The sequence below is a fragment of the Saccopteryx bilineata genome, chromosome 1 (assembly GCF_036850765.1).
Source record: "Saccopteryx bilineata isolate mSacBil1 chromosome 1, mSacBil1_pri_phased_curated, whole genome shotgun sequence".
Classification (NCBI taxonomy): Eukaryota; Metazoa; Chordata; class Mammalia; order Chiroptera; family Emballonuridae; genus Saccopteryx; species Saccopteryx bilineata.
This window is the reverse complement of record NC_089490.1, coordinates 46,161,977-46,189,276: the sequence shown is the minus strand read 5'-3', so window position 1 is coordinate 46,189,276 and position 27,300 is coordinate 46,161,977. Positions and strand designations below refer to the sequence as shown.

The 27,300-nt window shown below is 37.9% G+C and overlaps 1 protein-coding gene and 1 non-coding gene across 4 annotated transcripts in view; both read right to left on the bottom strand.

Annotated features, from left to right (window-relative positions):
* KCNQ5 (potassium voltage-gated channel subfamily Q member 5) overlaps nucleotides 1-27,300 on the bottom strand; it is a 625,390-nt gene that overhangs the window by 242,578 nt on the left and 355,512 nt on the right. The window lies entirely within an intron of this gene.
* Nucleotides 2,613-2,791, bottom strand: LOC136321352 (small nucleolar RNA SNORA81). Its single transcript, XR_010728613.1, has one exon. It is a non-coding gene; the product is annotated as a small nucleolar RNA SNORA81 (small nucleolar RNA).

Below are 27,300 nucleotides of genomic sequence, written 5' to 3'. Positions count from 1 at the left end.
TCATATAATAATCTCCCTGAAAACGTCAGTTTCCCTGTTCTTTAGAGTGGCAGCGGGCTTAGTCCCCACCTCTTCTTGGCTTGCCTTGACATGTCTTACAAGTCTTTCCACTGCACCTGACTGGGAGCTCCCAAGGGCCGATAGCCAGTGATTGGTGAATTATGGTCTTGGGAACAAACCTGCTCTCTAATGACTGTTTTTATAAATAAAGTTTTATTGGCACATAGCCACACCCATTCATTTACGTGTTGCTATGGCTACTTTCATGCTACAGCTGCAGAACTGAGAAGTGTGACAGAGATAGTATGGTGCACACAATGAAAATATTTACTCTCTGGCCCTTCAGAGAGTAAATATTTCCAATTCCTAACTGATACTATGTATTCCTTATCTCTTAATAATTATCCCAACATAGAACTGGAGTGAAAGTTCATAACTGCTTATCTTCTATGCTGAAAATAATTACCAACATCCATAGAGGGTTTTCTACAAGCTGGACATAGAGTGAAGCCCCTTTCACATGCATTGTCCACATCACCCTTACAAATTTAGAAAATAAAAATACTGTTATTACCATTTTGCAGATATGGAAACTGAGAATCAAGAACATTTTATCACTCATCCAAGGTTGTGTAGTAGAGTGTTCCAACACTGTCCTGGCTGTCTGTTGTGTCAGTGTTGTGGAATAAGCATGCATAGGTGAGTATGGCAATAACACTGTTGGCTCAGCAAGACTTTTGGGGTTACTTCTCTATCTCTCCAAACTAAGAGGGAAGTAGTTATCATTCCAGATAGAAGTCTCTAAGGGAAAGGAGTCTGCTAGTGCAAAACATCTTGTACACCGTTAATAACTACTCATACTTTTCACTCATGCAGATTAATGATTCAAGATGCTTTACATTATTAAATTGGCCCTAATGGATTGGGAATTAAAAACTAGAAATCAAATTAAATTGTACCTAGATGATCCGCTAACTCCTAATAAGATGAAAATCAGAGATCACTAAAGTAGTTTGGAGGATGATGTGGCATCAAATAAAGATCATGACACATGTTTTTCCTCTGGTGAGCGCCTGTTATCTAGATATGCTCTAGATATGCTTGGTGGCCCCGTGAGCCCAGGCTTACCAGAAAACATTAGTTGGAAAAACAAGCAGAAGTTATTATTACAGTTTTTTTGATTAATTCGCACCAGATTTATTGATTTTATATAGAGAGGAAGGGGACAGAGAGAGAGAAAGGGGGAGAGAGAGAGAGAGAGAGAGAGAGAGTCAGGAACAATGAGCTGTTCCTGTATGTGCCCTGACCTGGAATCAAACTGGCCACATTTATGCACGGCCAACACTCTTTTTTTTAACAAACAAACGATTTTACTTATTTATTTATTTATTTATTTATAGATTTTATTTATTTATTTTAGAGAGAGGAGACAGAGAGAGAGAGAGACAGACAGACAGAGAAGGGAGGGAGGAGCAGAAAGCATCAAGTCCTATATGTGCCTTGACCAGGGAAGCCCAGGGTTTCAAACCGGCGACCTCAGTGTTCCAGGTCGATGCTTTTACCCACTGCGCCACCGCAGGTCAGGCCTGGCCAACACTCTTAACTGAGTTATCCGGCCAGGGCAGGAAGCAGGGTTTTTATTTAATCACTAAGACACCTTATTCCTCTAAAAGCATCCTAATGGTAGCTATGTTTGTATTCAAAACAGATCTATTTCATAATTCATTTTGGTGATTCCTTCTTCATTAATCTTTTTTGCTTAATACCTTTACTTCATGTCACTACTTTGCTCATTTTCTTCCTTGAGCTGATCTTACCCTCCTTTCTAACAAGAGTAGTTCCTGCACTTGACTTCTGTTGTTGCCATAGGGGCCCATCTGAAGACTGCAAGTCAAAAACCTCCAGTGCTACCCAAGAAGCTATGGACAGACAAATACATTCATAAATTCCTTCCCTTCCCCTTCTCTTGGCTACTCATCCATCTGTCCAATCAGCGAATATTGATTATGTGTATAACTCTAGGCTCAGCCTTGGGGATTCTTTTTTTCCCCTTTTTTTCAGATTTAGGGTCTACTGAGACACAGAGTACTTAAATAGATGTAAAATTAAAATTCTGAATGATGATTGTAAAGATAGGGAAAATACAGGGGAAGACAGAAGCACACAGGTGAGGAAGGGTTAGGTAGGATTGGTTACACTTACGTGTCAAGTGCAAAGTGAAAAGGCAGTGACCTTCGTTAACAATTATTAAGAATTTCAAGATGGTGATAGCAGAACATGCCGTGAAGTCTGGCGCCTTTTAAGTGCTGGGCTCCATGGGACTACACAGATTGCATGCTCATGAAGCCAGACGTGAGGTTAGGGAAGACTTCTGAAAAATGTACTGACCAAACTTAGCCCTAAATATCCAGAGGGAGTTAGTTAGCACAATGGTTGGAAAGACTAGTCCATGAGACTGCATGGGTTAAGGCCAGGTGCAAGCACAGTGTCACCAAAATTCAATAATTAATCAATAAAGTAGAGTTAGTGAACACCTGCTAGCTAGCTTATTCTTAGGCGGTACACAGAAGGCGTAAGGTAGATCATTCCTGCAAATTCTTTTTTTTTTTTTAACATATTGCGACCAAATCTTAAGACAAAAGATACTGGACATTAAGAAAGAGGTCCACTTCAGTCTTTACAATCTAGTGCATATACTTTTCTTCTTGTGTGTACTCTGCTAGCATTGTTACAAAAACCAAGATGTGATCTCAGTTTCTGCAATTTTAGCACAGTGCTTATACAAGAAGCCTGCAAATTCTTTTCCTGTATAGAAATCATTTCAGCTCATTTGAAAACAAGTACTGAGTACTCATTGTAAAACACATTGTGCCAAGCACTACCGAGGTACAAGGATGAATTTAAGCAGTCCCCACTCTTAAGGAATTAAAAAACTAGTGTAGTGGGTGAGGTGAACATAATGGATCACAGTGAATGGTTGAGGCAGCTCAGTCTTAAGAAAAATGCTATAAAGGTTGAACCAGGGAAGGTTCTATTCCATCGTATTAGGATGGTGGAAGCACATCAAAAAAGTCTTCAAAAATGAGTGGTGCTTGAGATGGCCTTTGAAAGAAGGGTAGGATTCTAACCAGAGAAGCTTCTGGAGAAACATTCCAGAAGAAGCATACAATATGAGAAAGGCAGCAAGCCAAAAAAAAAAAAGAGATAAATATTTGCTCATTTGGTCCTGGCTAGGTAGCTCAGTTGGTTAGAGCATGGTCCCAGTACGCCCAGGTTACATGTTCAATACCCAGTCAGGGCACAAACAGGAATCAACCAATGAATACATTAAAATAGTGGAACAATAAATCAATGTTTCTCTCTCTTTTTCTCTAAAATAAATCAAGAAAAATATGTTGGCTTGTTGTTTTGTGAAACAAAAAGTTATTGCAGCACAGGGTCAGACAGGTGGCTGAACTGGGGGTCTGGGAACATGATTGGGGGAGATGCTCGTATGGCAGGGCCTGTGTCTCATTCAGTGGACTTGCCCTCTGGTAAAATCAAGTTGGCAGCAGTGTGTGTTAGGAGATATTTGAATAATTGAGTAGCAGGGCAATAGTACTATGATCTAGGTTAGGTTGTAAAGTAAGTGGTAGACATGAAAGGGAATACAGGAGAGATACTGTAAATACAGGAGCTTCTACTTATTAGACTGGGGAGTAAAGATTGGGAAGGAGGTGTGGTTGGAAAGTCTGAAGTTATCATATGTAGTTATTAATGATGCTCCTAACAAGTCAGGAGGAGAAAAGTCAGGAAAATCAGGTCGAAAAACTAATTTTGAGAAGAAGGTAAGTCCAGTTTCAGGTGTCCACACAGATTGTGGATCTAAATTTGGGCATAAAATCTGGTTGGCGATATGGAAGTACTTTTTTTACTAGAGGAAGTGAATATGGGAACGTGTGACCATAAGGAATTGCAGGCCTTGCATGTAAGGTTTATGTAAATAAGCGTAAAGGATATTTGGGGAACAATCCCTGCTTTAGGAGAATGACGTCGTGGAGAACAAAGAACACATTTTGCTATGAATTGGCTACTGGCAGCATTGTCAGAAGCCTACTGCCTGGCTGGGGAAGCACTGAACTGACACGGAATGACCCATCTGAGGTGTCAGTGTTCAGACATCAGGCTTCTGGTGCAGTGCTGGGGTTCGCGTGTGGCTCTGCTGATGACATTGCTTCTGAAGGTCCTTCACACATGTATGCATGCTGACAACTGACCACCCCCACTTCACCTCTCTACTGGTTGGATAAAAGTAGATGCAGGAGAAAAAGTCAGGGGCCACCAGCATGTCTTAATCTAGGGTCCATGGGCCTCCAGGGGGCCTGTGGATAGAATTTAGGGGGCTGTAAATGTAGATGGGAAAAAATTTGCATTTTTGTCACTAACCACAGCAACAAACTATGATGGTATTACTAGTACTTCCAATTTGGCCATTCATAGAAGTCACAGATATTTTCTTTTTTATTTTTTATTTTGCAGAACTGTGATGTTAATTTTAGTTTATTATTTTTATTAAAAAATTTAATTATTGAATAATTTGTTGACGTACTTTCAAGTGTCCTATTCCATATAACACCCTCTACACCCACATTGTGCCTCCCATGCCCCATGCAAAATCTCTTTCCACCCCCATTTCTACCCCCTTAACCCGCTCCCCTACCTCCAACCCCTTTCCCTCTGGCTATTGCTACCCTGTTTTCTGTATATGTGTTATGTATACATGTTTTTGTCTAATCCCTTCACCATCTTTGACTCAGTCCCGTATTTCTCTTTCTCCCTGACAGCTGTTCATTTGTTCCCTGTCACTCTGCCTTTGTTTTTATTTTGTGCCTCAGATTATTGTGTTCATTAGATTCCACATATGAGTGAGATCATATAATATTTGTCTTTCTCTGCCTGGCTTATTTAAAATAATCTCCAGGTACATTTATGCTTGCAAAACATTTCCTTCTTTTTTTTTTTTTTTTTTTTTTTGTATTTTTCTGAAGCTGGAAACGGGGAGGCAGTCAGACAGACTCTCGCATGCGCCCGACTGGGATCCACCTGGCATGCCCACCAGGGGGCGATGCTCTGCCCATCGGGGTGTCGCTCTGTTGCGACCAGAGCTACTCTAGTGCCTGAGGCAGAGGCCATGGAGCCATCCTCAGTGCCCGGGCCATCTTTGCTCCAATGGAGCCTTGGCTGCGGGAGGGGAAGAGAGAGACAGAGAGGAAGGAGAGGGGGAGGGGTGGAGAAGCAGATGGGCACCTCTCCTGTATCCCCTGACCGGGAATCGAACCTGGGACTTCCACACGCCAGGCCGACGCTCTACCACTGAGCCAACCGGCCAGGTCCTAAAACATTTCCTTCTTTTGCACAGCCATGTAGTACTTCACTGTATAAATGTACCACAGTTTTTTTAATCCACTTATACATTGATGAACACATGGCTGTTTTCAGATATTGGTTATTGTAAATAATGCTGCAATGAACACAGGAGTGCGTATCTTCTTTTGAGATTCTTAGTATATATTCCTAGAAGTGGGATAGCTGGATCATAAAGCATTCCATTTTTAATTTTTTGAGAAAATGCCATACTGTTTTCCACAGTGGTTGCACCAGTCTGCATTCCCACCAGCCGTGCAGGAGGGTTCCCTTTTCTCCACACCTTCACTAGCAGTTGTTTGTTGATTTGTTAATGAAAATCATTCGGGCAAGTGTGAGATGATATCTTATCATAATTTTAATTTGCATTTCTCTGATGATTAGTGACCTTGAGCATTTTTTCATGACTATTGGCCATCTGTATGTCCTCTTTGGAGAAGTGTCTATTCAGGTCCTTTGCTCACTTTTAATTGGATTGTTTGTCTCTCTGGTATTGAGTTTTATAAATTTTGGTTATTAATCCCTTATCAGATGTATCGGCAACTGTATTCTCCCATACAGTGGGTTGATTTTTTATTTTGTTAATGGTGTCATTTGCTGTGCAAAAAAGTCTTTATTTTGGAATAGTCTCATTTATTTGTCCTTTATTTCACTTGCCTGAGGAGGTATATTGGCAAAAATATTGTTATGAGACATGTCTGAGAGTCTACTGCTTATGTTTTCTTCTAGGATTTTTATAGTTTTGTAAGAAGTCACAGGTATTTTCATATCCCATTTTAGAATTGTAGATGAAACCATAATTGTTTCATCTTGATATTGATATTACTCGTCAATATTTCAGGATTATGGTAGTTATTAGGCACACTGCCAGGGTTGTTTTTTTTTAATGCATTTATAAAGAAATATGTATATTACTATATCAGAAACTTATTTAATATTTTAACAGTAGAATTTCAACATAACTCTTTTCTTTTGTAATCACATGTATTTTATGCATTTAAAAACATTATTCCGAGGAAGGGTTTATATGCTTTAACAAACTCCTGAAGGGTTTGTGGCATGTAAAAAATTGTAGCTAACTGTGCTGGGGGATTAAAAAGTGGGAGCTGAGAGCTGGGAAATAGATCATGTTGGCATAGGTCAGCCATGTACTCAGGTAAGTTCTAAGATAAGTTTTAAAAGCATAGATTTTTTTTCAACAAAACAAAAATCATATGATCCTATCAATAGAAGCAGAAAAGGCATTCTATAAGATACAACATGCTTTTATGTTTAAAACACTCAATAAAACAGGTATAGAAGGAAAGTACCTCAACATATTAAAGGCCATATATGAGAAACCATCGGCTAATATCATACTAAATGGTGAAAAAATGAAGACTTTTCCTCTAAAGTCAGGAATGAGACAAGGCTGCCCATTCTCTCCACTCTTATTCAACATAGTTCAGGAAGTTCTAGCCAGAGCAATCAGGCAAGAGAAAGAAATAAAAGGCATCCTTATCTGGAAAGAAGTAAAGATATCACTTTTTGCAGTGACATGATCCTGTATATAGAAAGCCCGAAAGACCCCACCAAAGAACTATTAGAAATATAAACCCATTTAATGAAGTCGCAGGATACAAAATTAATATACAGAAGTCTTCTGCTTTTCTATATGCTCATGATGAAACTTCAGAAAATGAACTAAAAAAGCCAATTGCTTTTACAATTGCAACAGCAACAACAACAAAAAATAAAATACCTAGTAATAAACTTAACAAAGGATGTGAAAGACTACAAAGCATTATTAAGACTGAAAACTACAAAGCATTATTAAAAGAAATTGGAAAAGACACAATAAAATGGAAAAATATTTCATGTTCATGGACTAGAAGAATCAACATAGTTAAAATGGCCATATTACCCACAGCAATATACATATTTAATGCAATCCTCATCAAAATCCCAATGTCATTTTTTAAAGAAATAGAACAATAAATCACTAAGTTTGTATGGGACTTTAAAAAACCCAAATAGCCAAAGAAATCTTGAGGAAAAAGAATGAAGCTGGAAGTATCAGACTACCTGACTTCAAATTATATAACAGAGGAATGATAATCAAAACAGCATGGTACTGGCAGAAAAACAGACATACAGACCAATGGAACAAAATCAAGAACTCAGAAATAAAACCACACATATATGGACAAATAATTTTTGACAAAGGAGCCAAAAACACACAATGGAGAAAAGAAAGCTTCTCCAATAATGGTGCTGGGAAAATTGGAAAGCCACATGCAAAAGAATGAAACTTGACTACAGTGTGTCCCCCTGCACAAAAATTTATTCAAAATAGATCAAAGACCTAAATATAAGATCTGAAACAATAAATCACATAGAAGAAAACATAGGTACTAAACTCATGGACCTTGGCCACAGAGAGCAACTTAAGAATTTGACCCCAAGGGCAAGGGAACTGAAGGCAAAAATAAATGAATAGGACTGTATCAAACTAAAAAGCTTCTGCACGGCAAAGGAAACTGACAACAAAACAAATAGTCAATCAAATGAGAAATGATATTTGCAAACAATGGCTTCGATAAGGGGTTAATATCTAAAAATATATAAAGAACTCAGAAAACTTAGCAACAAACAAGCATACAATCCAATTAAAAAATGGGGAGAGGACCTGAACAGACACTTCTCCCAAGAAGACATACAAATGGTCAATAGATGTATGAAAAGATGCTTATCTTCACTAGCTATTCAAGAAATGCAGATGAAAACTACAATGAGATACCACCTCACCTCTGTTAGACTGGATATTATCAACAAGACAGGTAAATCAGAAAAAGCTAAGAGCTGTATGATATCTCACATAAGTGGGATATAAAACTGAGACTCATCAGCATAGATAAAAGTGGACGTGGTTACCAGAGGGAGGAGGATGTGGCAGAGGGGATGGAGAAGGGTGTAAAGAGGGACATATATAAGGTGATAGAAATGATTTGACTTTGGTGATGGGAATACAATATAATAAAATTTCAGATGCTATAGAAACATTTACCTGAAACCTATGTATTCTTACTGATCAGTTTTACCCTGTTTAATTTCCTAAATATAAAATTTAAAAATATGAATTTTTCTTTTATACATTAATCGTTAGATATCATAAGAAGCATTTTCTTCAAAATTATTCTGTAACAGTCATTGCCCTTTATTTTGCTTGAAGCAATCATTTCTATTTTGTTTCTGAAGAAATGCTCTTTGATGCAGACCTTTTATTCAAAACTTGTCCTGCGGAGGCTCTGATTATTGTAGGAGGAAAAGAATGGCATTTATGATTAAAAAATATTATTAGTTCAAAGGCTTTTTAAGTGTACTCAAGAAAACCACCATCAACTTTTCTTGTGGATTAGTTAAGAATCAAATTGTCAGATTTAATTTGATAAAAAAAATTTGCTTGGAAATATCCTGGTGCCTGTGGAACAGATAATGTCCATCCAGCTTGAAAGTATGTGCTTGAAGTGTGGGTTCATTTAGCAAGAATTAGGGTGATATGAAACAAAGCATTCAGGAGAGTTCAACTGATGTTTTGTCAAATGAACCATGGAAAGTTGCACAATGTCATGCACACAAACAAAACCCCAGGGCACTCACAGGCAATTATGAATAACTCAGTGAAGAGAGAAGTGGAGCTGGTGTTTAAAGTAGACATCTCAGTGAGTTTAGCTCAGAGAAGCAGACAAATTAACACCTCGGGATTTGTGGACTGAAAGAATTGTACATTTCCACTTAGAAGGTGATTTCTCCATGTATTATGATGGATTATTAGCTTTTCATGGCAAACTATTCATGTGAGTGAATCATTAAGAAAGCTTGGGGAGAGGAGAGATTTTAAATGTCTTATATGGAACGGAATCTTGGGATTAAAGTAAAAAATGCTAATAAGAAGTAGATTTAGAGGTGTTTTTTTTTTTTTAAGAAAACAATTCTTCAGCAATAACTTCCAAAAGAAATTCAACCCTGTCTCTGACTTTTTATACATTTTCAAATGTTGCTTTGATAAAGTGTGTATTTCTGTACATTTGATGGAAGTCTGCGAGTACATCATGAGTTATGATGGCTGGAGTACACAGGTCAGCATTAGGGACTATAGATGACCCAGTGGCTGCTATGACACTTTCCTAGAGATCATGCTGCCTAATGAAATGAAAACCTTATCATCAGAGAAATGCCCGAAACTCATCTATTATTTCCAGTGTCTCAAATTTACCTTTCTTTCTAAACTTGGCACTTTTCAAACTGTTTTTCTGCATAATTTTTTAATAAAAGAAGGGCATTTTGCACACAAAGTTCATGCCCCAGCTTCCCCTAACAATAATTATACTAACTAATTAAATATGACATTTTTACTGTCTGTAAAGGTGATTTAGAATATTTGTTTAAAAATACTACACAATTCTGCTTTTCAAATGTTAACACCCTAAATGTTATAAAAGACTAAAATCAATAAATATTCTCTCTGTGAAGCTGTATTATCAGCTAACAGTTTTAAAAAAATGCAATGTAATTTACATGTATGTGGTGTTAAGAAGACAGAGGAAATGGGAAAGGGGGTTTCTGCTCACACAGTGTGTTTCTGTAGAGGACATGGCTGATGCAGATGAGAGATGAGCCGGAGCCAGGCAAGGAGATGCACAGCAGTTCGGGATCCTCCCCTCACAGCAGTCCCTGGACTCTAAACGCAGACGGGGCACACACAGGCTCTCACCCCAGGAAATGGGAAAGGGGGTTTCTGCTCACACAGTGTGTTTCTGTAGAGGACATGGCTGATGCAGATGAGAGATGAGCCGGAGCCAGGCGAGAGGATGCACAGGAGTTCGGGATCCTCCCCTCACAGCAGTCCCTGGACTCTAAACGCAGACGGGGCACACACAGGCTCTCACCCCAGGATCAGAGAATCTTTGTGGCTAGAAAGAGTTCTGACTAAGCTCCTCTCAAGACAGGGTTCATTTTTATTTATTTATTAAATTTATTAAGGTGACATTGATTAATAAAATTAAATAGGTTTCACGTGTACAATTTTATAATCCTCTGCATACTGCATTGTGTGTTCACCACCCGAGCCAAGTCTCCTTCCATCACCATTTATCCCCTTCGGCCTGTTCTACCCCTTACCCCGCCTTTTCCTCTTTTCTTTTTTTTTTTTTTTTTGTATTTTTCTGAAGCTGGAAACGGGGAGAGACAGCCAGACAGACTCCCGCATGCGCCCGACCGGGTTCCACCCGGTACGCCCACCAGGGGGTGATGCTCTGCCCCTCTGGGCCGTCGCTCTGTTGCGACCAGAGCCATTCTAGCGCCTGGGGCAGCGGCCAAGGAGCCATCCCCAGCGCCCGGGCCATCTTTGCTCCAATGGAGCCTTGGCTGCGGGAGGGGAAGAGAGAGGCAGAGAGGAAGGAGGGGGTGGGGGGTGGAGTAGCAAATGGGCGCTTCTCCTATGTGCCCTGGCCGGGAATCGAACCCGGGTCCCCCACACACCAGGCCAATGCTCTACCACTGAGCCAACTGGCCAGGGCCGCCTTTTCCTCTTGTAATCACCATTCATTTTTTAAAAAAATTTTATTTAGAAAATTAAATTTAACAGGGTGACATTGATCTACGAGAGTACATAGGTTTCAGGTAAATGTTTCTATAGCATTTGAACTGGTGATTATGTTGTATATCCATCACCAAAAGTCAAATTGTCTTTCGCAACTGTATGCTTGTCCCTCCCTCTTTACACCCTTCCCCTATCCCTTCCCCACATCCTCTCCCTCTGGTAACCACTTCAACTTTTATCTATGTCCGTGAGTCTTAGTTTTATATCCCACTTATGTGTAAAATCATACAGCTTTTAGCTTTTTCTGATTTATATATTTCACTCAGTATAATGTTCTCTTTTTTTTCTTTTTTTATCATCAAGTGAGAGGCGGGAAGGCACAGAGACAGATTCCTGCATGCGCCCCAATCAGGATCTACTTGGCAAGCACCCTAGGGGTGATATTCTGCTTAACTGGGGCTGTTGCTCTGTTGCTCGGCAAACAAGCTACTTCAGTGCCTGAGGTAAGGCCATGGTACCATCCTCAGTGCCCGATGCCAACTTGCTGGAATGAGCCATGGCTACAGGAAAGGAGAAAGTGGGAGAGAAAAAGAGAGAGAGAAAGAGAAAGAGAAAGAGAGAGCGAGGGAGATTAGAGAGGGGTGGAGAAACAGATGGTCACTTCTCTTGTGTGCTCTGATTGGGAATCGAACCCAGACTTCCAGACTTCCACATGCCAGACCAACACTTTACTGATAAACCAACTGGCTGGGGCTGTATAATATTCTCAAGGTCCATTCATGTTGTTGTAAATGGCAGTACGTCATCATTTCTTATGGCTGAGTAGTATTCTATTATAGATATGTACCACAACTTTATCCAATCTTCTATCAAGGTATACTTTGGTTGTTTCCATGTCTTGGCCACTATAAATACTGCTACAATGAACATGGGGGTGCATATGTCTTTACGTGCCAATGTTTTTGAGTTTTTAGGGTGGATACCCAGTAGAGCAGTGGTCCCTAATCCCTGGGCCATGGACCAGTACTGGTCCGTGGGCCATGTGGTACCGGTCCACAGAGAAAGAATAAATAACTTACATTATTTCCGTTTTATTTATATTTAAGTCTGAACGATGTTTTATTTTTAAAAAATGACCAGATTCCCTCTGTTACATCCGTCTAAGACTCACATGATACATTTATCCGTCCCACCCTAAAGGCCGGTCCGTGAAAATATTTTCTGACATTAAACCGGTCCAAAAAAAGTTGGGGGCCCCTGCAGTAGAGGGATAGCTGGGTCATATAATAGTTCTATTCTTAATTTTTTGAGGAACCAACATACTTTCTTCCATAACAGTTGTACTAATTTGCATTTCCATCAGCAGTGAATGAGGGTTCTTTTTTCTCCATAGCCGACACTTGTTATTAACTGTCTTGTTTATAACAGATGTGAGGTGGTATCTCACTGTAGTTTTGATTTGCATTTCTTGAATAGCTAGTGAAGATGAGCATTTTTTCATACATATGTCTTCTTGGGAGAAGTGTCTGTTCAGGTCCTCCCCCCATTTTTTAATTGGATTGTTTGCTTGTTTGTTGCTCAGCTTTCTGAATTCTTTTTTCGATATTTTAGACATTTAAATAAGGATATCAGAGCCATTGTTTGAAAATATCATCTCCCATTTGATTGACTGTCTATTGGTTTTGTTGTCAGTTTCTTTGGCTGTGTAGGAGCTTTTTAGTTTGATATAATCCCATTTATTTATTTTTGCCTTTACTTCCCTTGCCTTTGGGGTCAAATTCATAAATTGTTCTCTGCGGCCAAAGTCCATGAGTTTAGTATCTATGTTTTCTTCTATGTGATTTATTGTTTCAGATCTTATATTTAGGTCTTTGATCCATTTTGAATTAATTTTTGTGCAGGGGGACACACTGTAGTCATTTCATTCTTTTGCATGTGGCTTTCTACTTTTCCCAGCACCATTTATTGAAGAGGTTTTCTTTTCTCCATTGTGTGTTTTTGGCTCCTTTGTCAAAGATTATTTGTCCATATATATGTTGTTTTATTTCTAGGCTCTCAATTTTGTTCTATTGGTTTGTATGTCTGTTTTTCTGCCAATACCATGCTGTTTTGATTACCGTGGTTCTGTTGTATAATTTTAAGTCAGGTACTGAGATACCTGTGGTTTCATTCTTTTTTTTTATTTATTTAGTGAGAGGAGGGGAGGCAGAGAAAGACTCCCACATGTGCCCTAACTGGGATCCACCCAGCAAGCCCACTAGGGGGTGATGTTTTTTCCATCTGGGGTGCTTGCTTCATTGCAACCAGAGCCATTTTTTAGTGCCTGAGGCAGATGCAATGGAGCCATCATCCTCAGTGCTCAGGGACAACTCACACCAATGAGCCATGGCTGCAGGAAGGGAAGAGAGAGAGAGAGAGAGAGAGAGAGAGAGAGAGAGAGAGAGAGTGGGGAGGGGTGGAGAAGCAGATGGGTGCTTCTCCTGTGTGCCCTGGCCGGGAATCAAATCTGGGGCAGCCATAGATAGGCTGGGCTGATGCTCCACCACTGAGCTAATCGACCAGGGCCCTAGCTTCATTCTTCATCCTCAGGATTGCTTTGGCTATTTGGGTTTTTTATGGTTCCATACAAACTTGGTGATTTTTTGTTCTATTTTTTTAAAAAAATGATATTGAAATATTGATGGGGATTACATTAAAGTTGTTTATTGCTTTGGGAAATATGACCATTTTAACTATGTTGATCCTTCTAATCCATGAACACAAAATATTTTTCCATTTCATTGTGTCTTTTCCAATATCTTTTAATAATGCTTTGTATTTTTCAGTATATAGATAGGTCTTCCACATCCTTTGTTAAGTTTATTCCTAGGTATTTTTTGTTGTTGCAATTGTAAAATGAATTTTTTTTTTTTAGTTCATTTTCTGAAGTTTCATCATTAGCATATAGGTAAGCAGTAGATTTCTGAATATTGATTTTTTATCCTTCAACTTCACTGTATTGGTTTATTGTTTCTAATAGTTTTTTTGGTGGGGTCTTTGAGGCTTTCTATATACAGGATTATGTCAACTGCAAACAGTTATACCTTTACAATTCTTCTTTCTTGCTATGAGTCAGATATGAGTATGTCTACACCTGCTTTTCTTTGGATATTATTTGCTTGGAGAATCATTTTCCAACCTTTCACTTTGAATCTACTTTTGTCTTTGTAGCTTAGATGTGTCTCTTGAAGGCAGCATACAGTTGGGTCTTGCTTTTTGATCTAGTCTGCTACTCTGTGCCTCTTTACTGGTGAGTCCAGTTCATTTACATTTAGGGTACTTATTGACACTTGAAGATTTCCTATAGCCATTATGTTTTGTTTTCTAGTAGCTCTGTGTCTTGTTTGGTTCTTCTCTTTTGTGTTTCTATTAGTTGTTTTTGAGTGGTAATATTCCATACTTCGTTCTCTTGTTTCTTTTTTTCTTTAAAGCTGTGTATTTTAGTAGTGGCTTTTTTTGTGGGTGTTTACCATTAAGTTATTAAAAGAAAAATGTTCATATGTATGAGAGTCCTTTTTCTTATTAGTGCTTCTGGACTTTATATCCTTTGCTACTGCACATATTTATACTCTCCTGTTTTATGTTATTGTTATCACAGATTATCTTTGTTTTTATTTTGACCTTGTTGGAGGTTTTATTTGTAGTTTTGAATTGTTCTCTTCTTTGTGTCTGGTTGACTAAGCCCCTTGAATATTTCCTACAGTGGGTGTTTTTCGGTGATAAACTGCCTCAGCTTTTGTATGTCTGCAGAAGTTTTTACTTATTCTTCATATTTGAAGGATAACTTTGATGGACATCATATTCTTGGCTGGTAATTCTTTTTTTCAGAACTTTGAATGTTTGGGTCTACTTCCTCTGGCTTGTAGAGTTTCTGCTGAGAAGTCTGATGATAACCTAATAGGATTTCCTTTATAGGTTATGTATTCTTTTCCCTTGCTTCCTTGAGGATTCTTCCTTTGTTATTGATTTTTGACAATTTTATTACAATATGCCTTGGAGTAGATCTGTTTGGGTTGAGGTAACTCAGTGTTTTGTTTGCTTCTTGGATTCAAGGTTTTAACTCTTTCCATAGACTTGGAAAATTCTTATCCATTATTTGTTGAGTAGGTTCTCCATTCCCTTCTCCATCTTTTCTTTTTCTGATATACCCATTATTTTTATATTGCTCTTTCTGATGGAGTCAGACAATTTTTGTAGAGCTAAGTTCTTTTTTTTAAATTTGTGAGTTTCTCTCCTCTTCTCTCTGTGGCATCTCTACTTGTCTGTCTTTGATATCACTGATTATTTCCTCTATCTGGTTTGTTCTCTTAGCTAAACTTGCTATCTCAGTTTGTAATTCATTATTGAGTTCTCCATCTCTGTTTTTAAAATTTCAAGCTCCTTGGTGAGCTCATTAAGTTGCTTATTGGTGTTTTTTCATATCTTGTTGAGTATTTTTAGAACTTCAATTTTGAATTCTCTATTATTTAATACCAAGGTTTCCATATGATTGAGATTTTTTTCTGGATATTTTTTATTTTCTTTCTGAACTATGTCTCTATCTTATGTAATGATGGTATTTGATTTCTTCATTCTTAATAGCATTTGAGAGTAGTATTGTTAAGAATTCTAACAAAATTACAACTAAATATTTAAATTAAAAAATACAATAAAATATAAAAATTTAAAGAATAATGACAAGTAAAAAAACAACAACAGAAAACAAAGATAGAAAACAAAAAAAATACAGTTGGACAAATATAAGGTGACTGAAAATGATTTGACTTTGGATGATGGGTATACAACATAATCAACAGTTCAAATGCTATAGAAATGTTTACCTGAAACATGTGTACTTTTAGTGATCAATGTCACCCTGTTAAAGTTAATTTTCTATATTTAAATAATAAAACAAACAAACAAACAAACAAACAAAACAACTACAACAAAAAACCCTCCAAAAAACAAATGGGGTCAGCATATGGCTTCCCAGAGTGTTTACTTTGAAGGAAATTGAGTATACAATTTTTTCTATGTTTATCTTAACAAATCAACTTCTGATTACATGTTGTGTTGTATAGTCTGAAGTCTGGCAGTCTTTCAGGGGCAGAATGTCAAGTTAGTTACCCAGGTTTTTTGTGGAAATATTGGGGCTGAAGTGGGAAAAAAACTGGAGGTTTAATTATACAACTTATAACCTACTTTCTTTTGAAAGAAAAAGGAAAGAGTTGTTTATAGAGTTTTCAAGCAACCTATCTGTATTTTTATAATACCTTAAAAGTAACAATTAGCCCTGGCCAGTTGGCTTAGCAGTAGAGCGTCGGCCTAGCGTGCGAAGGATCCGGGTTTGATTCCCGGCCAGGGCACACAGGAGAAGCGCCCATTTGCTTCTCCACCCCTCCGCCGCACCTTCCTCTCTGTCTCTCTCTTCCCCTCCCACAGCCAAGGCTCCATTGGAGCAAAGATGGCCCAGGCACTGGGGATGGCTCTGTGACCTCTGCCTCAGGTGCTAGAGTGGCTCTGGTCGCAACATGGCGACACCCAGGATGGGCAGAGCATCGCCCCCTGGTGGGCAGAGCGTCGCCCCTGGTGGGCATGCTGGGTGGATCCCGGTTGGGCGCATGTGGGAGTCTGTCTGACTGTCTCTCCCTGTTTCTAGCTTCAGAAAAATGCAAAAAAAAAAAAAAAAAGTAACAATTAAAAGTTCAAAAGTGGAAATAAAAGAACACCAAAAATAAGTAAAAAACAAAGAAAATACCCACAAAAAGTAAGAATAAAAATATAAAAATAAAAATAATAAAATTCAAAAGAGAAAAAGAAAAAAAAGAATAAGAAGGGAAAAAAGAAAATAAATTTTGGTTATTGAGAGGTTACTGTTTCCTTCCAGTAGGTGTTGCTATATTACAGTTTTAGCTCTGTGAAATTCCTGGAGTGTCCTCTGCTGAGATGTTACTGTCCCAATGATGTAGGTGGGGCAGCAGTCACACTGGTGGGTGGGGCATGTTGTGAGGGCTTTACTTCTTTGGCTTTATGGCTTTGGTTTTACAGCTTCTGATTTCTGGCTTTACTGCTCTAGCAATGGTTATCTCAGGCCTCTGGGTGCTCCTCCACATGTCTCAACAGATCTGTGGACAGGATGTGGAGCAGCTCTGTTTTTCAGGAGAGAGAGTGGGTTGGGAAAGCTAGCTGTGGGGTTTGTCTCTGCCATTCTCCACACCATGAGGTGAGGGAGGCAGGATCTGGGAGGCTGGGGGCGGCACTTTAGTTTTCTCTGTCTCTGTACCAGGTGTGAGCTACCAGGAGACCACAGGAACACTGGTCATGACCCCGTGTTCTGTCCACTTTGGTTTATCACCCCCTCTGCCCCTCTATCTTATTTCTCCTCCTGACAGAAGGAAACCCAGTCACTCTGAGTTTTCCTCTTCATACTCCTCAGACAAAACCTAGAGATCTCGAGCTTCCCTCCCCTCCATACTTAGTCCAGCAGAGAAAAAACCCCGTCACTCCAGGTTTGTCTTCTCTCTAGTGTTTACCATGAGTGTGTTTAATCTTCTGCCCCTTTTTCACCCTGTTCCATCTTTAGTCCATTTGGTGTGCAGATTTTTCAGGTGTTCTGCAAGCCCAGCTGGGGTTACTTTGCTGCATTATAGTTGTTCAATTTGTTGAAATTTCAAGGGGAGAGATCAGGAGTATCTCTCACACCCCCATTACTCTGACATCATTTGAGTTCTTTTATTCCATAATCACCATTGTGTTGTCTGTGTGTATTAGGTTTTATTTTCTTTACTTAATCTCTTCACCTTTAAGACAGGGATGTTTTAAAACATCACTGATAGACCATGTGTAGATGGTTCTCCTTGAGTTCTTCTAGCATCCAGAACAGTCCAGGAGTTAAGGCAGCACAATCCTGTTACAGGTGGCTTAACTGTTACAAGAACTATATTCCCTTCTGAGTCGTTTCCTTATCCCAGCTCTTGACTCACTGGTCTTCATTCAGGCTCTGCACTACTGAGACATGTGCTCTCTCCTCTGTATGTTCTTCAGATGCTTGTTTTTTTTGTTTTTTGGGTTTTTTTTTTTTGCGTATGACAGAGACAGAGACAGAGAGACAGAGAGAGGGACAGATAGGGACAGAGATAGGAAGGGAGAGAGATGAGAAGCATCAATTCTTCATTGCAGCTTCTTAGTCTCCTTAGTTGTTAATTGATTGTTTTCTCATATGTGCCTTAACCAGGGGCTACAGCAGAGTGTGTGACACCTTGCTCAAGCAAGAGACCTTGGGCTCAAGCTAGCAACCTTGGGCTTCAAGCCAGACATTTCTAGGCTCAAGCCAGCGACCATGAAGTCACATCTATAATCTCACACTAAAGCCAGCGACCTCGTGCTCAAGCTTGATGAGCCCGTGCTCAAGCCAGTGACCTCAGGGTTTCAAACCTGGGTCCTCTGCATTCCAGTCCAATGCTCTATCCACTGTGCCACCACCTGGTCAGGCCAGATGTTTGACTTTCTCATCAATCTTCATATTAAATCTACCAAGCCCTGTTCTTTGTCTACTTTTCATATGGAACAATGTCTTACAGATTTGCCACTTTCCTTGTCACTGTTATAAGTTTGTTCCTATATCTTCTGAGGTTTGACTTAGACCCATTATTGTTCTCCAGTCTGAGCAAAATATTTAGCATTGAATCACAAAATATCTGCACTGTAAATTCTTGCCAGGGAATTCAAATTCAAACCTTCCACTGCCTAGCTATTAGCAAAAGTTTATTTCAAAGAGAATTGTCTTAAAGATTTTCATTTGCTTATTTTCCTGTACCTTTTCTTTTTTTTTTAACTTATTTTAATTTTATTTATTCATTTTTTAGAAAGGAGAGAGAGAGGGAGAGAGAGGGAGAAACAGAGAGAGAGAAGGGGGAGGAGCAGGAAGCATCAACTCCCATATGTGCCTTGACCAGGCAAGCCCAGGGTTTCGAACCGGCGAACTCAGCATTTTCAGGTCGACGCTTTATCCACTGCGCCACCACAGGTCAGGCTCCTGTACCTTTTCTATTATGCTACAGAGTCTGCAGCAAACCTGACCATTGATAAACTATGGACTTAGACCTCATTACCTTGATAACTCATGGGATGCTTTCACTAAAATGTGTTTGATTTCTTGCTCTTTTCCTGAAGAATGGAAAGCATCCAGTCAATTTATGATATTTTAAGAGTTTCTCTGTACTTCACATTGTAGTTGCTCAATGAGGTATCATGTTAGAGATTTTTCTCAGGATTTTATTACAAGAAACAACTTTTTGCAATACGATGGGCAAATTGTTGGCCAATTTTAATAAGCATGTTGCTGGGTCTAGATTTATCTTGTATGGTATCAAAGTATTGGAAAATAAAAATAAAGAACTCTATTAATAAACCTTAATGAATTTTGAAAAAATGGTAACAGGTATCAAATGACCAGAGAGAAAAATATTCTGAGTGTCAAAGAAAGAATGAAGTAGGGGACTCTAGATCTTGTATATTGATAAACTCAATCTCAATTACAACTCCTAGGAATATTCCAGATATAATATTAAGCAAATGATTTATAGTAAATTCAAAAGAACAATTATGATTTCTGGAAAGAAATAATGGTTCACCAAGATCAAGAAACACAAAACTATGCTTGTTTTCTATTTTGATAGGTTTTACCAGCTTGTTATATTAGGAGAATAGAATTAATTAAATGTTTGATTTCAGCAAAGCACTGGAAAGTGTTTTATAATATCTTGAGGAAATTGATAAGTTCAGGCAGGATGATATGACTTGGAGGATTTGTACTTGATAACAAATCTCCAAACGTCAGAGTTATTTTGTAAAAAATATCTAAAGACAAGTGTCTTTAAGCAAGTGCAATTCCATGATCCATCAAACCAAAACGTCATCTATTGCTTCTGGAAAAAATGACATGGTTTGCTTTATGGAGACAGTGACCTCTTAACATGCTTACCTCCTTGCTTTGGCTGCTAGGGGGCTTGGAGGTGAACTTGCGACCCATGTTAATAATGGTGCAGAGTCTCCTGCTATACATGTTTATGGATCAACTTCAATCCCGACCTCTTTATATCATTCTATCATTACCTTCTCTTTACTATATTATTTCAGTCACAAATAATGATATTTACAGGTATTGGGAACTGAATCACGGTCTGTACCTAACAGGGCTTTCTGTTTACTGGGAAGACAGATTTTTGTTTTTATTCATATATATGTTATTAGTAGACTCAAGTCCTTTCTGGATGATACAAGGTATTTGGGGTATGACTGACTAAATATGAAAATGATAAAGATATGGTTTTAGCCTCACTACTCTTTACATGGAAATGGAGTATTAGTGCAGCTTAAAGGCACATTCTTTTTAAAGAACCAAGTGATACTATTGGCCTAAATTCAACCTGATATAAACTAAACCTAATAGATATCTCTCATTTGGATTTCTAAAACGTTTACATTTGTTATTTTTACTTTGTATTATGTTAATTTTGATTAATTTATTCCTAACATGAACTACCAACTCCCTACTCTGAGAATCTCTAAATGTCCTACATTTGTCTTCAGAGATATTTTACAAACCCTGTGGCTCTTCTCAAGAGACTTGTCACCTGGCACCCCCCGCCCCCAAGAGCCATGTCATCCTGCCTGCATTTCTCCTCCATTTCCTCAAAAATATTGTAAAACACTTTCCTGTGCTTTGCTAAAATGAAAATATTTTATCTACTCTATTCCCCTGATATAGCAAATTGATGAACCTATTGAAATAGGAAACAAATTTACCAATATACAAAGTCCAGAGACCCTTTTCTTACAGATTTTAACCTCAGAATATTTTCTTGTCTCTGGTGATTTGGTATCAATTACATTTTTCAAGATTTATTAGAGCTTATTAAAAGTTCTTCAATTTTATCCACAATTATCTTGATGCTTTATAACAGTGATTTTCAACATTTTTAATCTTATAGCACACATAAACTAATTACTAAAATTCTGTTGCACACACAAGAATATATTTTTTTTGCCAATCTGACAAAAAAATAGGTATAATTTTGATTCATTCACACTGGATGGCTATTGTGTTGGCAGTTGTCATTTTTTTATTTGACAATTTAAGGGAGAAGAGGTCAATGCCCCTGATTAAATAGTCAGGTACTGCTTGTTTTAAAAATTCTTGTGACACACTGGTTGAAAATTGCTGCTTTAAAACATAATAATCTGGACCCAGCCACCCTAACTCATTAAAAATGGCCAGCAATTTGCTCATTATATAATTTCATTTTCTCTGAACCACATTTAACAATATTCATTTTCATTTGAAATCATGCTTTTTGATGAGGAAAAAAAGCAATAGGTTAGGATTTGAATAGCTCTGCTTTCTCTGTGTTACTGTAACAATACTGGTCTCCAACAGCAGGGCTGTATTTTCTCTAATCCTGTTTTTTGTTTTCAAGGGAAAAAAAGGCCTTTTTCTTATGTGGTATGTTCTGGCTTATCTGGATTTTAAACCATCTGAAATTATTCTTAAAGTGTGTGGTTCTTAAAAAAAAATTTGTTCTTAGTTACATGCTTTCTATTTTCTCTACATTTAAAATATCCATAGTGAATATTTAAGTTCTTTGGAGGATTTCTGGGTGGAATGTCTGGGTTGACAAAACTGGTTTCTTTCAATGCTCTTCTTTCTAGCTCTCCTAATAGGTGTTTGCCTGTGGTTTCAAATATTTTGTTTTTACTCTTATTAAAATAGTTTTCCTGAAGCAAACTAACAGATACAGAGAACATATTGATGGTTGGAGGATGGGTGAAAAGAGGAAGGGATTAAGAAGTAGAAATTCCCAGTTATAAAAACAGTCAAGGGGATGTTAAATACAACATAGAGAAAATAGTCAACAATATTGTAATAACTATGTGTGGTATCAGATGGGCACTAGATTTACTGGAGTGATCACTTTGTAAGTTATATAAATATCTAATCACCATGTTGTACACCTGAAACTAATATAATATTGTATGTCTACTGTAATTAAAAATAATTTTTTTTTGTTTTACTTTTATGTCCTCTGTCTGCTTCAGTCTGTTTTCATTAAAAGGATCATACTTTCTTAGGAAGTGGTGGTCTCAAGAAGGGAAAGTTCAGACTTTTTAATTTTTGCCTCATATCCGGGCACCTATCCCAAGTCTGTGTTCCATGAAGACACTCACTTAGTCTAAAGTGAATTGAATGAATCTTGGCCTATCAAAATTAAATCAAAACCCTCTTTTCCCAAGAGTAGTCAAAAAGCATGCTTTTCATCCTGGTAGATGGTATAACCAGTCAATAGTTGCATGGAGTGATTGGGATGGTTTTGCTGAATTGAACAAGGCAACTTGAACATTATTTCTCAAAGGACCTGAGGTCTGCAATTTAGAAATCATCAGTCAGGTTCTTACCTCTGGGAGCTCTGTTCCCATTTCCTTTCCAGAAAACATGACTGAGATTGAAAACCGGTATATATTGTTTAGTGACAGTGAATTTAAAACAAAAAAAGCCCTGGTGGGTTAGCACAGTTGGTTAAGAGCATCGTCCAGAAACAACAAGGTTGTGGGTTTGATGCCTTGTCAGGACACATATGGGAAGCAGTCAATGAATGCACAACTGAACGGAACAACAAATGAATGCTTCTTCCCCCTCTTCCTCCTCTCCTCTCTTTCCCTTTCTCTATCTCTAAAAAAAAAAAAAAAAAAAAAAGCCCTAGTTAGATGGTTGGAACGTGTTCTAGAGCGTGGATGTTGCCGGTTCGATCCCTGGTCAGGGCACATACAGGAGCAGCTCAATGCTCCTGTCTCTTTTTCCTTGCCTCTCTCTCTCCTCTCTCTCTCTCTCTCTCACACACACACACACACAAACAAACAAACAAACACAGAATAAAAGGGTCTTTCCTATTGTCATATATTCAATGCATGCAACAGGAAAGCATTCTATTTTTATATTTTATATTCTTGTTATATATTTTGTTTTTGTTACCTTGTTATATTTTTCTTTGAGCAAACAGCACCTTATTTATTCTGGTTTTATTATGCTTATTTGTTTTGGTCTTTTCTGCTAGAATAAAAACTTCATAAGGACAGGAACTTCCTTGCCCTTATTTGCCATTTTATTACTAGTAACCAGAATCAGACCCGGTACAGTTACTAATAAATTCAATTATTCATGCAACATGTATTACTCAAGGCCTTCTGTATACAGTGTTTCAGATGCTGAAGGTGCATATGGTAGTGAATAAAATAGGCAAAAATCTCTGCTCTTAGAAATAAACGAAATAGAGAACAGAAAGACTATAGAAAAAATCAATAAAACAAGGAGCTGGTTCTTTGAAAAGATCAACAAAATCGACAAACCCTTGGCAAGACTCACCAAGGAAAAAAGACACAGGACTCAAATAAATAAAATCCAAAATGAAAGAGGAGAAATCACCACAGACATCATAGATATACAAAGAATTATTGTAGAATACTATGAAAAACTATATGCCACCAAATACAACAATCTAGAAGAAATGGATAAATTCCTAGAACAATACAACCTTCCTAAACTGAGTCATGAAGAAGCAGAAAACCTAAACAGACCAATCAGCAGGGAGGAAATAGAAAAAACTATTAAAAACCTCCCCAAAAATAAAAGTCCAGGCCCAGATGGTTATACTAGTGAATTCTATCAAACATTCAAAGAAGACTTGGTTCCTATTCTACTCAAAGTCTTCCAAAAAATTGAAGAAGAAGCAATACTTCCAAACACATTTTATGAGGCCAACATAACCCTCATACCAAAACCAGGCAAGGATGGCACAAAGAAAGAAAACTACAGACCAATATCTCTAATGAATACAGATGCTAAAATACTAAACAAAATACTGGCAAATCGAATACAACAATATATTAAAAAAATAATACATCATGATCAAGTGGGATTCATCCCAGAATCTCAAGGATGGTTCAACATACGTAAAACGGTTAACGTAATACACCATATCAACAAAACAAAGAACAAAAACCACATGATCTTATCAATAGACGCAGAAAAGGCTTTTGATAAAATACAACACAATTTTATGTTTAAGACTCTCAACAAAATGGGTATAGAAGGAAAATATCTCAACATGATAAAGGCCATATATGATAAACCATCAGCCAACATCATATTAAATGGCGTAAAACTGAGGACTTTCCACCTTAAATCAGGAACAAGACAGGGTTGTCCACTCTCTCCACTCTTATTTAACGTGGTGCTAGAAGTTCTGGCCAGAGCAATCAGACAAGACAAAGAAATAAAAGGCATCCATATCGGAAAAGAAGAAGTAAAGGTATCACTTTTTGCTGATGATATGATCCTATACATCGAAAACCCAAAGGACTCCACAAAAAAATTACTAGAAACAATAAACCAATACAGTAAGGTCGCAGGATACAAAATCAACATACAAAAGTCCATAGCCTTTCTATATGCCAACAATGAAATATTAGAAAACGAACTCAAAAAAATAATCCCCTTCACGATTGCAACAAAAAAAATGAAATACTTAGGAATAAACATAACAAAGAATGTAAAGGACCTATATAACGAAAACTACAAGACATTGCTAAGAGAAATAGAAAAAGACACAATGAGATGGAAAAATATTCCTTGTTCTTGGATAGGAAGAATAAATATAATTAAAATGGCCATATTACCCAAAGTAATATATAAATTTAATGCAATTCCCATCAAAATTCCTATGACATTTTTTAAAGAAATGGAACAAAAAATCATAAGATTTATATGGAACTATAAAAAACCCCGAATAGCTAAAGCAATCCTAAGGAAAAAGAATGAAGCTGGGGGCATTATAATACCTGACTTTAAACTATATTATAGGGCCACAATAATCAAAACTGTATGGTACTGGCGGAAAAATAGACACTCAGACCAATGGAACAGAATAGAAAGCCCAGAAATAAAACCACATATATATGGTCAAATAATCTTTGATAAGGGGGCCAACAACGCAAAATGGAGAAAAGAAAGCCTCTTCAACAAATGGTGTTGGGAAAACTGGAAAGCCACATGCAAAAGAATGAAACTCGACTACAGCCTGTCCCCGTGTACTAAAATTAATTCAAAATGGATCAAAGACCTAAATATAAGACCTGAAACAATAAAGTACATAGAAGAAGACATAGGTACTAAACTCATGGACCTGGGTTTTAAAGAACATTTTATGAACTTGACTCCAATGGCAAGAGAAGTGAAGGCAAAGATAAATGAATGGGACTACATCAGAATAAAAAGTTTTTGCTCAGCAAGAGAAACCGATACCAAAATAAACAGACAGCCAACTAAATGGGAACTGATATTTTCAAACAATAGCTCAGATAAGGGCCTAATATCCAAAATTTACAAAGAACTCATAAAACTCAACAACAAACAAACAAACAATCCAATAAAAAAATGGGAAGAGGACATGAACAGACACTTCTCCCAGGAAGAAATACAAATGGCCAACAGATATATGAAAAGATGCTCAGCTTCATTAGTTATTAGAGAAATGCAAATCAAAACTACAATGAGATACCACCTCACCCCTGTTAGATTAGCTATTATCAACAAGACGGGTAATAGCAAGTGTTGGAGAGGCTGTGGAGAAAAAGGAACCCTCATACACTGTTGGTGGGAATGTAAAGTAGTACAACCATTATGGAGGAAAGTATGGTGGTTCCTCAAAAAACTGCAAATAGAACTACCTTATGACCCAGCAATCCCTCTACTGGGTATATACCCCCAAACCTCAGAATCATTGATACGTAAAGACACATGTAGCCCTATGTTCATTGCAGCACTGTTCACAGTGGCCAAGACATGGAAACAACCAAAAAGCCCTTCAATAGAAGACTGGATAAAGAAGATGTGGCACATATACACTATGGAATACTACTCAGCCATAAGAAATGGTGACACCAGATCATTTACAGCAAAATGGTGGGATCTTGATAACATCATACGGAGTGAAATAAGTAAATCAGAAAAAAACAAGAACTACATGATTCCATACATTGGTGGAATATAAAAATGAGACTGAGAGACATGGACAAGAGAGTGGTGGTTACCAGGGGTGGGGGGAGGGAGGACGCAGGAGGGAGGGAGGGAGAGAGTTAGGGGGAGGGGGAGGGGCACAGAGAAAACTAGACAGAGGGTGACAGAGGACAATCTGACTCTGGGTGAGGGGTATGCAACATAATTTAATGACAAGATAACCTAGACATGTTTTCTTTGAATATATGTACCCTGAAATATTAATGTCATCCCATTAACATTAATAAAAATTTATTTAAAAAAAAAATCTCTGCTCTTATAGAATTTACATTCTAGTAGGAGACTGGGTCATAAACAATGTCGATAAATAAAATGTATACAGTATTAGTGATCATTGCTAAGGAGGGGAAAAAGTACAAGTCCACACACAACAGAGAAGGAGGACAGGATGCAGGCTTTGGGTGATTTGAAAGTTTGGACAGAGTACCAGGGAAGGTCTTTACTAAAAAGGTGACATTTATTGCATTTCAGAAGTGAAATTCCATGATCCATCACACCAAGGAAATAGTGCATTTGGAATTCAGCCTGCAAAGGCTTTCCCGTCCTACTCTCTAAAGAACTGCTTTTATCATGCCCCTTCCTTATTTCAAAACTTAGGGTTCTTTTCTCTTGCCATCATATCCAAACTCCTTTGTCTGGTGTTTAAGATCCCCACCAGAACATTCATTCTTCCATTCTCCCAGAGAGGCCCTCTGGTCAAGCTGGTCTCTATTCTATTTTCTGCACAATGACATGCTGTAATATAATAATGTGATACAATAACGAACGTCACCCTTCTGTGTGCTGCTTCTTCTGCCTGCAGCCAGTCAGTGAGTCACATGTCGGTGGTCTCAGAGCTCTAGCTTTCTGTCCATTTAGCCTCACAAACCTTATTGCCTCTCCCCAACCGCTGTCTTAACAATAAAACGAGAGCACCAAACTCAAAATTTGTTTTTTAACATAACTAATACACACAAAAATATACCAATGAGTTTAAAATGCTCACTGAGCATCACATTGACAAATACAAATAATTGCTACCTAAATCTGTCAGGGTTTGATTAACACAGATACTGATAATGATCAAGAATGAAAGTGACTGATCATTTAAAATCTCTGCTAATAAAGCACAACGTTTGAAAATGTAAAAAATGAAACAATGCTCAGTAAAGTCTAAGGTGCTGAAATA